The sequence below is a fragment of the Erithacus rubecula genome (genome assembly GCF_903797595.1).
Source record: "Erithacus rubecula genome assembly, chromosome: Z".
Taxonomy (NCBI): Eukaryota; Metazoa; Chordata; class Aves; order Passeriformes; family Muscicapidae; genus Erithacus; species Erithacus rubecula.
The window spans coordinates 23,034,752-23,047,960 of NC_136661.1; the positions used below are offsets into that span (position 1 = coordinate 23,034,752).

The window sequence follows — 13,209 nt, forward strand, 5'->3', positions numbered from 1 at the left end:
GTTCTCACAGCCATGAGATACACCAATTGAAGATTTTTACAATCACTGATACAGAAGAGCTATTTCTGATTTAAACCTTAAGTTGTCTCAGAGGTTGGTTTAGGTTGTTGGTGTTTTGTTTTTTTTTTTTTTTTAAGTGAAGAGCAGCAGGATTATAATGGCATGAAAGTTCACTGGAGCCTGTTTCAGCCTGTAAGTGGGTCACAAGACACAAGTGCTGAGTGAAATAACACCCACACAAATCAAATAAAAGAGTATGTAACCTGTACTTAAAAAGAATAATCTTTCTGGATGCCTTAGTCATAGATGTCTTACCCATGAAAAATTCAACACACCAAGCACTTAGTGGTGAACCAGCCACAGAGTATGCCTGCAAACCCAGGTACAGAATTACCAGACTGACATTAGTAGTTAAATCACCTCCTCTCAATGCTCCAGGGGCCAGGGGTGCATGCAGTTTCCATCAGAAATAATGAAATTCATGAGTGCCAACCTTGGAAGAGGTACCTACTGAGAGCTTTATGGGAGAAAAATCTTAACAAAGTATCTCATTTGGAAGTCGGCCTGGAGAGAAAACAAAAGGAAAGATTCGACAAGCAAACAAAAGCCCTGAGGGGTGGGCAGGCAGCCGTGCCCGGGCCCGGCGCTGCGCGGGGTTTATCTCTGTGCCCCAGCTCGGCCGGCACCGCGGTTTGCTCGAACACTGCGGAGCTCTGAGCCTTCCTGTGGCTGTGCCTGGCTGCTGGAGGCTGCGGGGCTTTGTCCTGCAGCAGGGGATGCCCGGGAAAGGAGAGCCGGGAGCACCGTCCTGTCGGGAAGGATGAATCAGGAAAACCTGATAAATACGACTGCCTAGCAAAAGATTTTGAGAATATGGAAACCATAAGCGAGGTTGAAATGAAAGCCATCTTTGAGATACCAAACCTGAGTTACTAAACAACTAGAAGACAATAGGATGGCCGGCCAAAAGTAATCCCCTCTTGATAGAACAATGCCTTCTGCTGGAGAGCAGGTCCAAAGGTCAGAGAAGACCCTGCCAGCTTGGCAGAAGGGGTCCAAAGAGTAGTTTTTAGGGTTTAAAGTATAACACATTATGGTAATGTAATGATTCTTATAGGCTGTATGCAAATGCCATAGGATTTGTATCTTGTATTAGATTGATTAGTGGAAATTAGAATATTCAACATAGAAGAAGATTTATTGTATTGTAAACAGCAAAATCGCTCTCTTACTCCACTCTCTTACCTCTCTTGCTCTTACACCCTCGGACACGCTCTCACTCCCTTGCTCTTGTCCCTGAACCCCTCACCCTTGCTTTTACCCCCTTTGTTACCTTTCTCCTCTGGGCCTGCTTTGAGCAGCTCCCAGCTGAGCCCTTTTCACCCACTCCTGATGTAATAAACTGCAGACTTCAAGACGAGGATATAGAGACCACCTGAGTTTGTCCTGACACCATCCACTTGCAGCTCCTACACCATCCCAAAAGCCTGCAGGGGCTGGCTATGAGCCAGCAGATCTTCAGCCTTGTCCTTGCTGGGGCTGGCAGCTCCGCCGTGTGTGGCTCAGCCTTTCGCCCCGCGCTGCCGCAGGTCGCCCACCCGTGTTTTCCCCATCCACGCTGCCCAGGGCAGGGGCTCCTGCCTCCAGCTGCTGGGCTGGGGCTCCCCTGGGTCACTGCTCCGAGCTCTGGGCCACAGAGACCCGGCTGTGCCAGTCTCTGTGTGCCACAGCAGCCCGGGCTGATCAGCCCAGCCCTGGTTTGCCGTGCGGAAAGGGATGGATGAAGGGCAGCGGGACGTGGATCAGAGCCATGAGTCACTCGGTTTTAACTTACCTCTGCTTCTCTCTTCTCTGCTGGGAAGCGCAGATAACTGCAGATAATGCAGTTACTCTCCAGCTCTGGGCTTGCCCTGTCATCATCCTGTGCTTTCATGGTGAAAGGGAAGAGAGCAGGGCATCTCTCCTCCTGCACAATTACCTGGTACCTGCACGTGTCTACAGACTCCTGGGTGTTCTGCCCTCCCACCAACAATAACTCTGGTTTATTTTTTTTAAATTAAAATTGACACTAAGGACCAGAATGGGATAATTTCACAGCGAAAATGGTAACGGTTCACATATAAGACATCAGGAATATAAGGCTGTTTGCACCTATCCTAACATTCTCCATGCAGTGCCCTGGCAGCAGAAATGTGCCTTCCTCAGACAGGTGGTTTCCCCCACCTGTTCAAGCCTGAGTTCCAGTGTGCCCTGATGCAGCAAACCCAGGGCGAGGGCCCCGTCCCTGAAGCATCAAACCCAAGCCTCCACACTGATGGTGTAAATGACCAGGGTACAGCCTGGCTGAGTGAGGATGCTTGGTAGCCAGATTCTGTTGCACAAGAGAGAAATCCAGCAGCACATCACAGAAATGTGAGTTTGTCAAAACAGTCCCAAGTTCATAATCACCTTGCAGTCAATCCTTTCATAGTCCCACAGTTCAACAAGGATGGGTGACTCTGGGAGTGCAATTAGAGGGGCTTTTCTAATCAGCTGTGGTTCAGCTGTTTTTGGATGAGAACAAAAAATACTTTCATTGCCCATAAATACAGACTCTGATATCTGTGGGAAGTTCCCTTTACCGGTTGAAAACCCACTTTAGGAAGAAAACTAAAACTCTTGACCTTGAAATAGCTTCTAGATTCTAAAAGCAGCACATCTAGCTGCCTGTTACAGACATTAATCACTGCTGTATTTTTCACAGCATGTAAAATTTAAGTAATAGAATCACTGTCCCGATTGCCATTCTTGCAACTAAAAGCTGATAAATAGAAGCACTGACCTCAGCTGGTTGATTTAACCCGATGAGTCATGGTCTTGGGACGACATATGCTTCCTCTGCTAATATTCTTGTTCCTATTTATTTTGTTTAAAGTGTGCTGGCATGCTGCGTACCATAGAATAGCTTCTCTAATGGGCAATTCCAGAAATAGAAATATCCCACTGGTTCTCTCTCCTTTGTCAGGGCTTCACAGTCCCCACTTAGTCTACACAGAGCTGCAGCAGCTCAAAGAGATGCCAGGAGAAACAGAGGATGGGCAGGGCTCAGCTGTCGAGCAGAGAATTCCTCTTGAATTTCTCTAAGAAGCAACCCGGCATATTCTTCCTTTTTGCATTACAGGGAGCTCAGCTGCAGAGAAAAGTGAAGCAGATGTGGGCTCCTCCACTTCAGCTGCTCTGAGAAGCCTTGTACCTGCCACAGCAGGGTTCTGCCCACAGCAATAGCTTTGATGCTGCTCTCAATGAGATTTTTCTCTGCAAATGTCTCATTTTTCATCAGAGCTGAATGAGAGTTCTGAATCACAGTCAGGTTGGCATTTCAGTCAGGGTGGTGGCCCACCACGGGCCTCTTGCCTTGGACTGGTGTCCTCCAGGCCTGGGCACCATGCAGAAACAGAGAATGGAAAACCCTTCTTGATCTCCTAGACAGATGTGGTTTGTAGCTCAGTAACTTTGGAAGTTTATATTCACAGGTACAATATTTAATGGCTGGATGTGGCACTTGCTGCTGTAGTTTGGTTGGCATGGAAGGCTTTGATGACACTGGGGTCTTTCCAACCCTAATGACTCCATGATTCCATGAGAGAATGCCAGCTGTCCTCATTGCCTCCCTGTGCTGATCTAAGCTGGTGAGGCATGGGGCCCTGTGTGCTTTCTCCACCACCATCCACATGGGTCCAGACAGGAGTGACTGCAGGAAAAGGATGAGATGAGGCTGGGCAGAGATGTGTGCTCAGCACCCCCAGCAGACAGGGTGCCAGGAGGGGATGTGAAGGACCATGGCTCTTTACATCTTGGGCTGGGGAGAAGTACAAAAGTGACTGATGGAAGTTGTCAGAAGTAAATCTATCACTATCTAATCTGGCACCATCAGAAATGGCATTTGCTCAATGACCTTCCACCAGCCCTGTAATTACAACCTCAAAAAGACTGCAAACAGTATAGTTTCCAGAAGTTGTATCTGTGCCCAGATGTGGCCCATGGTCCAGTGGCCTCCATGCAGGCAGGAACCTGTCTGGTTTGTGAGACAGAAGCTTGGCAGAGCCCAGGCTGCCACACAAGACCCCAGAGGACAGGCTTCCACAGCCTGTAGGTGCTCCCAAGCAGACCTGGCCCCTCAAAATAAAGACCTGATGGGATTTATTTCCCTGCTGGCCTCCAGCTGGGAGACCAAGTGAGAGGCTCCTGCTCCTGCCCCATTCCCAGCTTGCAAATTGGGAACATGGGACATAACTTGGGACATAACCCATTGTGTGCTGCCTCCTCCTCTCCTGTGGGCAGATCTGAGGAGCTGCAGCTCCCTGAAGGAGTGGAGCTGGAGCAGCTCTGGCTGAGCTGTGGTGTGCAGGTGGGGAGTGATGGGTTTGCACCTGGGTGTCCCTGGGTCCCTTTAGCACCAAGTACTTGTTCAGACTGACATTGGCAAGGGAGACTTGAAAAAAAATAGAAAAAAAGAAAGAAGCTGATGCAAAAGCCTTTGGCTGCCTGCATAGCTGCCACTTGGATCACACAAGTGTCACTTAGACCCCTTTGATACCTCATGGTGTTTACAGCACTTAGAATCCTTCACTCCACGCAAATTAACTCAAAATCAGACTAAGCCTTCCATTAAACCTGACAGATTCATGATAAGGAGAAGGCTCATTCATTTCCCACTCTCAGAAAGAAATAGGCATATAAACATCTTTTGTGCTGATTCACTTCCATGTGGGAATTCACCAGGCTGGAGAGCCTAATGTGCTGCTGATTCTGGCCCATAGCTGGATCTCTCTTCAGGCACATTTTCACTCCTGCCTCCTCTGGATGGTAATTCTCTGCCATCTGACTCTTTAATGTCACTGAAATGGGATTTGTATGGGGGATATTTAGCAATATTGCATTAGTATTTGACATTTCATCTCTTGGAAGTTTTTTGATGATGCTATTTGCAAGGACATTTTTCATTGCTGTAAATTGCACTCCTTCAGGGTGTAGCAGTTTAATTTTCTGGGTCTGTCTCTTCCTCTCTATCAGGATTTCTGGTGATTTATTTGATTCATGGGTCCTTTGGAATTCTGCTGCTTGTTACAATGCACCTGTGTCTCAATGGCCCAGAAAAACATTTATTTGAAGGAACAGCTCTGGCTTGCAGTGTTTTGGATATGATACAAAAATAGAACTGTGTAGAAAACATTTTTTATTAACTTTTTCAGAATTCTAGTCCCTAGGTAGTTCAAGCTGAATAACAACATTTTACCAAAAAAAAAAAATAAACCAAATATTGGCTGCTAGAAATGACCACTGAGGGAAGATCTGGGAGCTCTTATGAGAGATTTTTGCTGCTTCACAACTTATCACATATCACGTGCTCTGAGGACTACAGAAATCAAACATGCAGGTTTTATTTCATTAGCCAGTTAGTATTTTGCTAGCCTTGGATCTCTCTTCCCACCCCCCCCGTTTATTTTTAGGGATTTTGTTTGTTTGTTTGTTTGTTTTAAACAATGGCGTAGAAGAAATGCAAAAGCAAATGTTACAGTACAAATTCCTCAATGAAATTATATTCAGAAATGTTGCTGTGGCTGTGAAATGGTAGTCTGATAAATACTAACTGTAGCCTAGGCAATTAGTGATATTCTTGTTCTTCTGGGTGTTTTTATTTTATTTTATTTTCCTGGCAAAGTTTCATAATGAAGGATTTTTAAATGTAACAATGAAATTTGGGCAGAAACCTGTAGGTACAAAAGCCAGTAACAATACAGGAGGTTGCATACTGTAATGTTAAAAACTGACAGATTAAACTAAAAAGTCCCTCCTGAATATTGAATGTCTGTATTCAGTATTACAGAGACCTTCATGATCCACTAAGACATTCTGACAGTGCAACTAATTTCTGCCTTGTCCTCATTTAACAAGATGATTTTTCCTTTCTTCATCACTTTACATCTGAGATTCCAAATGTCTTGGACAGGCATCTGCCATATGGACCCTGGGACGAAGATGTAATTTTTTTGTCCTTATTTGACATGGTAGAATATGAAGACATATAGATATGGAGAACTCAAAAAAACCTGTTGAGTGAGAGCTGCCTTTGGAAATGGTACATCCCTTTCAGAGCTGCTTGAATTTCCAGAAAAATCACTGCTGTTATGAGCAAAAGCTTTAAAATATCTCTTCCTTTCTTATTTTTTTCCAAGTTTAGAAAAATAGTTACTGGCAGATGGCCTGCAGTGCTCAGCACTCATTCAAGCAGCACTGAAATATTAGGAATTTCTATCCATGTGTCCAGGCACACAAAGATCCACATGCACAAGCAGAGACAATTCTAGGCTGGGTTTTAACGTGATTTTTCAAATCAAAGCATACTTGGAGGCAGATGTCAGACCAGATTCAAGCTAAATTTGTAGTCTGAGCTCATCAGAAGAATGGTACTATCTGACTGCAAGGGATTATAATGATGAACATGTGTGACAAGCATTTTATTGAACAACGAGTAGACTGTTTAAGGGATTTGTCTGTGGCAAGTGATTCCTGCAAGGAGAGGACATCAGACTGGCTGTGCTATGAAATCAGGCTGATCCCTTTGGTTCTGGTGGACTGCAGCCTGTGTTGGATAAAGCAGAGGAGAGCAGGAGCAGTGCCAGTACCCAGGAACAGGGGAGTGCTGGCAGCTGGGTAGCCTTGGGGCAGTGCTTCTCCAGAACTCCCTAATCTCTTAAAACACTTCTCTTTGCACAGCCCCTGATTAATGTGATACTGACTGGGCACTGCCTCTGCTATTTGTGCATTAAGGCTGTGGACATTCCCTGTTGACAGATTGCTTTGGCAATGTTTAAGCAAGGCTTGGTATCTATTGCACAGTTATTTGATAACTCCTTGGTGCCAATTCTCTCCAGAAAGGGTTTAATCAGTGCTTTTGTTATCATCCTGTCGAGACAGCACACACTCAACTATTGTAAATAAAACATTCTGGTTTCTCCTATAGGTATGAGCAGATAAAGATTTTTGTGCAAAGATGAAGTTCAAATTGAAGAAGGTGCTTTTGAAATGGTGCATGTCTCTGTGTATCTGACCACATATTTAACAATAAAATCTAATGAATTCTAAGACACACAGAGGTGCTGCTGTAGGCAAAGGGAGGAATTGATTACTTAATAACAGAAATCAAAGTAAAACAAACACAGTGTCAGAGCAGACTTGATAAACACTGAACAATATAAAGAGGGGTATGACTAATTTGCTAAAGAAATTGACAAAAAATCTTACCTTAGTGAGAAGCTCTAAGATCTCTAGCACCTGATTTATTTTAACCTTGGGATTCATCTATCAATTTCTTTGGTCTCTTGTCTGCAGTCAAGATCATCCAGTGAGTGTCCCTTGGTATCTTATATCACTGAAATAGAAACTAGTGTTGTTCTTGGAATGCCATGGAAGAGGGTCTTTAGAGAACTGTGTCTTATGTATACCAAAACAATCCAAGGCTTTTGCCCTTAGGGGTTTGGAATATTAATATTTCTACGAAGAGTTGTATCTTTGTGTTTTGAATCTGAGACTCCTTGACTCATAATATTGACCTTGGTCTCTTAAAGAGACTTACATAGAAAACATATCTTAGACTTTTACAGAAAATGAAAATTTAATGTGTGATATCCACAAACAATATATAGAAAATCTATCTAAGTGTATATTTTCTCATTTTAAATTTTAAATCTTGTTGATAATGGCCCTTTTGCTTCCTGCCTTTAGCTCTCCACCCATGTTTTAGGCAGTTGTGCTTTTGTTTCAAGCTTATTCAAACTAAATACTTCTCAGGGGTTAACCACTTTTGTGCTCTGTTCATCCTAGTGAATGAAGCTGGTGGTTTGTCTATGAAAATCCAGGAGAGGCATAAATGGGCAGAAGTTCCTGCTGATTGATTCACAGCTCTTGGCTTGTTTTTCCCCCTTGCTGTAAAGATGCAGGGTGTTTTTACCCCTTGCTGTAAAGATTTAGGGTTTGAGGAAGGAGTGAAAAAATATTGGATCAGAATCATTGTTTTTTCATTATTGCTGCTCCTGTTTGTGGTTGGTGATCCAAATTAAAGCTGAAACAAAGTGGAGTGTCACTACAAATGACACGAGGCTGCACAGAGCCAAATTGTCACTGTGGCTCCAAGCCTGGCGTGACTCTTTATTTCCTGTGCAAGGCTCTATCCAACTTCCAAGATTTCTCTTTTTCAGCCCTTTTAGTCTCATATTTACTGCAGCACATTATGGAGGAGACATATGTAATGTGTTCCCTCTCTTGGGCTTTGCTTATGCAAAGAAAATCACTGTCACTGATGCTGCAGTGGAAGCAGCACGAACACATTCCTTCAGAGTAAGACAGCGTCCTGGAAAAATTGCTCTGCTTTTGAAGTAATTATTTCCAAATAAAATTGGAACAGTAGGCCCACCTGAGGATCATGATAACTCTGGGTTATTACTGTAATCATGCTGGTTAATTTTTCCAGGTAGAACTGTTCAGTTTAGCCTCCTTGTGAATGGAATTTATAATAGCACAACCAGTGGTGGCTTGTCCTTGGTCTATTTTGTACCAGCTATGTCCATGGGGGAGTCTGTGTAAAGGGCAGATAGAAGAAAAGAGAGAAGATTACTACATCATAATAAAAATGAAGGGTACCAGTTTTGTTCCATAAACACAGCAAAGCATAAGTCTTGCCAGTGGAGCTCACAATGTGTAGAACTCACGCTGCGATTTTTAAATCACAGCCTGAAATTTGGAAGCTGCTGGGGGAAAGTCATAATTCAGGTTAATCAGTCCCAGATATTTATTGCCCCACTTTTTGCTGTCAGCAGTGGCAGCATTATGAGCACCCTACCTGGATATGATGATACGTTTTTTCATTTATACTTTATTCTGTACCTACTGCCAGACAGTCTGTCCCCAGGCCATTAGAAAAGACCCATCAAGTCAACTACAGGAAAACTTCAAAATAATGTAAACCCCCCGCATCTGGGGATTTCAGGGAGAGCTGAGGGCAGGTCACAGCTCAGCAGATCTGCCTGAATTTGTGGATGCTCTCCAGCCATCCCCAGAGTGCAGCAGAAGATGGACACTGCCAGGGTGGCATGGGTCAGGGCAGAAAATCCTGCTTGCTCTTGGAAAATGTGACAAAATTACAGATTGCTGAAGATGGCATTGGGATAAAACATTGTTAGGATGACAAAATTCTGCTGTGTATCTGCTCTGAAAATACTCCACATTTCTGAAGATGTGTTACTGAAGTTCAGTCCTGCTGATACAGCCACACAACGTAATATGATCTCAGGAGCACTTGGATTTCAAAAGCTGGATATTATTCCATTGGCCTAATCTGATATTTCTCTCAGCTTTCTGGGTTCTCTCTTTTTCCTTGGGCTCCAGAACCTTTTTAAGGTTCCTCTGGCTTCCAGATGATTGTTCTGGTTTCAGCATTCTACCCTTATCTGAAGCAACACTAAACAAGACTTTGGAACTCTCTGAGAGGTGAATATGGAAGACATTGAGGGATATATTTAAGATATATTTAATCTCTACTCAGGTGGTGTCTGAGAAAAGCACAGAATGCTACTGATGCTATCAACATCTGACCAGGCTGCAAAATACAGTACTGCAATTCCTATATATCAGCGTTGGGAAACCCACACTCCCAAAACTCCATTAATTGGGATTTTGATGCTCATATTGCATAAGAGGTGCATAACTCTCAGGAAGAGCAGTAGGAAAAGCAGTGTTTCTCAGATGCCTCAGAGAAGGTAAAATATTGCCATCAGCCTCCAGAATGACTGCTTCTGGTTGTAGATAAAGATGACCTTTCCATAGAGATCTGCAGAATAAACCCAACACATATAGCACAGTATCTTTTCCACCTTTTGGCCCAAAATCAGAAGATGTAAACAGTGATTGATTTACATCACAAGGCCAAATGCCAACAGCTGCCTATGAAAGCTTAGTAAAAGACATTGTTTATGAGCATCAGCTTTGACTCCAGCATGTAATCCTTCCAGAGGCCAAATGCTCTGCAGCAGGAGCACCCAGCCTTCAGTGCTTTGTATTGTTATCTTGCAATTGATGCAGAAAATGGGGAAAATGGACATGACTGACTTTAGAGAGATTTAAATGATATTGTATATGGGAGGAAAGAAAGATAAAGCAGTCCCTTTCCATGTCACTTCTGTGTTGGTGTAACCCCTGATATGAACAGAATCGCTTTGATTTGCATATGAAGTGATTCAGGCATAATCTGCTTTTTTGCCTTAGTGAGCTTTACAAATAGGATGGACTTGTGGATTTAAAAATAAAACTAGAGATAATGAGTCATCAGAAATTAATGCATGTATATGTTGGTGATTCTGATCCATGTACTGCTGCTGAAGTTAATAATAATGTTTGCATGGCTATATTATTTCCCAGCAGAACTGATCACAAGGGAGAGTTGTGCTCTGAGATAAGGGGTCAGCACTCTGGGTGCCACGGGCCCTCTGGGTATTTTTCATGTCCCACTAGGATATAATCACAGTTTTGAACTGGGCAGTCAAAGGATATAATTCTCAGTTATCCTGCTTCACCCCATCATCCATCTGCCAGCACCATTTCCAGAGAGGTACCTGGCAGCACAGAGGAGTTATTTGTAAGCATGTCTGTTCTCATGGGGATAAATAATGAACTGGGCATCATTCAAAGGCAGGTTCCTAGAAACAGGGAGGGAAAGTCACGAATGGGGACTGAATTAGTTTCATCCTGCAGTGCTTTTAGAAAAGCCTTGGTACCCTGTGACTTTGCACTGGCAGGGCACAGGGCAGCATCAGCCACACGGAGTCTTGAGAGGTGGCAGAACTCTTTGCACTCCCAAATATGTTCCCACTGACATTACATTGAATTGTGTGCTGGCTTAACCCTGGCCATGCAGGGAACCACCTAACAGGCTCACACTTTGGAGAGAAGATGCAGAGGGGAAAACCAGGATGTCCTCCTGAGTGCTGTGGGTTAATGGGGTCTGGCAAGGTGTCAGTCTATTTGCCAGCAGTGCTGGTGGAAAAAACTCCATTCGCTGGGAGCTGCTCTCCCTCCAATCATGGCTTGCTCCTTGTGCCTGGGATTCCCTGCTGGAAACAGGGTCACTGACAGGAATCACACGCCTGGTTTTTGCTCCTCATCCTGGAGTTCATCAGTGTGAGAGGGGTTGAGTTTCTTTTCTCATATGGCCTGGCCAACACCAGGCAAACCTCAGTGCTCTGCACAGGGCTGTGTTCTGCAGGACTGTTCTGTTTGCAGGGAAGCATTATGCATTCATGGAACAGTTCCACTCAGCTCACAGCGTCCTTCCCCTGCTGAAGAGTCCTGAGGCACTGCCTGCTATCTTGTGGTGAGCCTGTCACTGCAACAAGTGCCTGCAGACAGCCCTCTGCTCCAAATGCTGAGCTTGATTTAGTTATCAGCCCAGACATTGCCATCACAGGCAATCATCTTCAAAGAAGTGATAGGCAGAGCATCTGGGCCAAATTGTAACGTGATTACCTGACAAAGTCTTTAATAAAGACAATACTTTAGAGACATTTTGGTTGATCTGAATTCTCTCTCTCTTTTTTTTTTTTTGTTTTTTTTTTTTTTTTTTTTAGATTTAATTTTAGAACAGCAGTGCTGGAAACTCACTCTCTGAGCCTTGTACAGGGGCACGAGTCGGAAAAGGATTCTAGCTTGAAAGAAAACAGAGACATTGACCATTCCCTTTTGCAGTCCTTAAGGAAAGCAAACCTGAAAAAGCAACTAAACACTTTGGAACGCATTTGATAATCTTTAGGTTCCTATTAAACGGGAAAAAAAAGAACTCTATTAAAATATTAGAAAATAGCAGTTTAGATTAAAAAAAAAAAAATTTAAAAAAAAAGGAAATTCACTACTCGTTTAAATCATCCTTGGAACTAGCACTGCCCGCTGAGTGAGAACCGAAGATAAAAGCGATACAAGGAAAACGTTTAAAGGACCTGAAAAAATCTCGATGTGCCCGAAACCAACCAAACCCCGGCAGAGAGCAGCGCCTGCTCGGCGGGGGCCGCAGATCCCGGCAGCTCCCGCAGCGCGGTGCCGGCCCCGGGTGTCCCGCCGCGGCTCCGGGGCACCGGGGGAGCCCCGCCCGCCCGTCGGGCCGCCCCTCGAGCATCCCCGGCCCCCGCCCCCCCGGGCCGCCCCCGCCGCTCCGCGGGCCGGGCCGGGCGCAGCGGGACGGCAGCGGCGCCGGGCGGGAGCGCTGCCCGCGCTCGCCGGGCAGGTGTCGGCAGCGGGGCCGGGCCCGCCGAGGTGAGTGCGGAGCGCGGCGCGGGCGGGGGCGGCGGGGCTTCGGTCCCGCGGGGCCGGGCCGGGCCGGGCCGGGCCGGGCCGAGCTGGGCTCGGCTGCCCCCGCTGCCGCAGCGGGACGCGGGGCTGCACAGCCCGGTCGGTGCTCGCTGTGCTCATCCCGCCCCGCAGCGGGACGCGGGGCTGCACAGCCCGGTCGGTGCTCGCTGTGCTCATCCCGCCCCGCCGCCGGCACCGCGGGCTCCGTGCCCCGGCCGAAGGTGAGGTGCAGCCCCCTCGCCGCTGCCGCCGGCTCGTGGGTGTCTCCCCCATAGCCTGGGGGCTCCGTGTCCTGCGGGAGGACAGGATGCACCTCCGCACCCCGGGGCTGGGGCTCTTCATTCTACCCGGAGTTGTTTGTGAGGGGTACAGCCCCTCCTCCATGTATCAGAGGGGTGCCTCCCCCGCGATCCCTGAGGCTCCGTTCCCAGGGGGGCTGAGGGTCGCATCTCCTCTGGGGGGCTCAGGAGGATGCGCACCCCATCGTGCTGGGGGCTCCATCCCCAGGAGGCTGGTGAGTTGCAGGAGTCCTTGCCCAGGATCCCGTGGGCGCCGTCGCTCTGTAGGTCAGTGGGGCAGGTGTTGATAGGGTCAGTCCTGCCGGGGTTGGTGGCGGTTCATTCCTCTGGGGGTCAGTGGGCCATATCCCCTGATCCCGGGGTGCTTGTAGGGTCTCTGAGCAGCCCTCCCCCTGCTAATCCCGGCGTGCCTGCCGGGGGGGCGAGGGGGGGGCTCAGTCGCCGGCTGTGACACTCCGTCCTGTCTCCCGGCGTGGATTAGGTCATGTTGTGACAGTGCCTGTTACTGTCTTGCAGTGCAGCAGGACCAGGGGATGTG

General features: G+C 46.5%; 1 protein-coding gene across 3 annotated transcripts in view; it reads left to right on the top strand.

Annotated features, from left to right (window-relative positions):
- The first annotated feature begins 12,257 nt into the window (after positions 1 to 12,257).
- Positions 12,258 to 13,209, top strand: part of PDZD2 (PDZ domain containing 2) — a 200,083-nt gene continuing 199,131 nt past the window's right edge. For all 3 annotated transcript variants that reach the window (XM_079329867.1, XM_079329868.1, XM_079329870.1), the window contains exon 1: positions 12,258 to 12,336. The gene's annotated coding sequence lies outside the window, so the exon portion shown is untranslated. The remainder of the gene's footprint in view (positions 12,337 to 13,209) is intronic.